Here is a 1,953-nt window from a genome sequence, read left to right as displayed (position 1 = left end):
CCTTTGGAGAGTTTGGAAATTGCGCATAATTAAAAAGACTACTCCCAAGCCATTGGATCTCACTTCCAACGGTGTAAAAACTCGTATCACTATAGTATCTAAGCTGCGGGGTGGATGTGATATTCTATGCCGCTGTCATTTTTGTTCGTAAACTTGCAAAATACGTGTAACTCATGCCGTTACTTGTCTAACCATGCAAAGTGTTTGTTCAAAAAAACCATCCTACACCGAAATATCAGAACAACACACATGGGTCCCACTTATCATTAATCAAATTTGGACCTAAAACTAACAAATCTGAAAGACGAGATTCGAACTGGCAACCTGGACTACAAAGCGTAAGTCGATAGCCTGAAACAACAATGATTGTTGGCTTTGTCCCATAACTTGATTTTATACAGTACTTGCATTGAGTAGAGTAGAGGGAGTGCCTCGTCAACACGTGCATGACCGTTGTCTCACTTACTAGTGGGTCCGAGGTCTGCGATCTCAATCTCTCTTCTCTCCATCATCTAACCTTTGCTCGAGCACACACGAAGAGCGGCGCTATCTTGCCGTGGTGTTATTACAACTAAAAAAAGCTTAGAAAATAGAAGAATCACCTAGAGACGTTGTGGCTGGTCGAGACGGAGCTAACCACATCTATCCTCTGTGCCATGTTTGCATGATGAAGCTGTGTGGCTAGTGGGGTGTTTTCGACCGACTGGCTGGGTCCCGAGGTCGAACCATAGGTACTACGTCTGATACATCATATTTTTACAAGCACATTTTTCCTCCATGCCGAGACATGGCACACCCTACCGCGCGGTTTTGGGGTCCTCCCGGGTGGTGCACGCATATATTCTTCCTGACGTGGGACGCCCTACCGCGCGTTTTCTGGGTCTCCTCGGTCGTAGCACCGAAGCAAGTAAATGAGTCATCAAATCACAAAAGACCACCTTTCCCGTCGAGTACATCAGTGAAGCACGGTTGCTAGCTAGTTGGGCTAGTTCGACCGATTAGCTAGGCCACCGCCACATTTGCTTTTTCACCCCCTTTTTTATCTACTTGCCGGCAGGTAAATTTAAATTTCCACCGCGGCGTTGCTCTCGTGTTTGGGTGCGGCAGGATTTTTAATTTTTTGATTGATGGGAGCAGGCACGGCAGGATTTTTAATTTTTGATTGACGGGAGAGGGCGCGGCAGCAATTAGTCATGATGACTCCACCTGTAAAACCCACTGCTCCCTGATGTGAGAAGTCGTCGACTGGTGTTTTACCGTGGTGAAAACCAAAAGATTCCCTGCTCCTCGGCTGGCTCCCTCCGCCTTCCAGTAGATTGCATTGCCTTTCAGCCATTTCGCCCCCTTTGCTTCCTCTCCCCATTGCTTCTACCTGGTGTCTGAGGTGAGGCGCCTGACATAGGAGCTCCATGCCAAGGATGCGGAGCTTAGGGCCAAGGACGTGGAGCTCCGTGAGCTCAAGGAGGAGAGGAGTGCCATGCTCCTCCGTTATGTGCGGGAGTTCACGGAGCTTCAAAAGTGGCAGGCGTCCACCACAAAGATGCTCGAGGCATCGGCGGTGTTGCTGCAGAAAGCAGGAGATATGATAGGCCGTCAGGGGAGCTGGCTGGAGTGCGAGCGGGCTGATCGTGACGAGGTCCAGGATCGCCTCAGCCACTTGGTGAACCAAGTTGCCACGCACGTGCTGTGGCTGCATGATGCCTACCGTCGTGCCAGCGCGATGATGCCGACCATTGGGCTAAACCCATTCTACCACCCGGTCGACTTCAACGAGCTGCGGCTTCCTGACCTGGTCTCCTTCTTCACCTATATCTCTGAGGAGCTGAGCCGTCCCCGCGCGATGGTGGGGGCTGAGCTGGACAAGGAGGGGTTGCGGGCTGCCATCGTCATTGCCGGGCGAATCCTTTCAGGGCTCCGTCACCGGAATCCATTCGTGCCATTTGACACCGTCTT

The sequence above is a fragment of the Triticum aestivum genome, chromosome 7B (genome assembly GCF_018294505.1).
Source record: "Triticum aestivum cultivar Chinese Spring chromosome 7B, IWGSC CS RefSeq v2.1, whole genome shotgun sequence".
Lineage (NCBI taxonomy): Eukaryota > Viridiplantae > Streptophyta > Magnoliopsida > Poales > Poaceae > Triticum > Triticum aestivum.
This window is presented reverse-complemented; position numbering follows the sequence as displayed.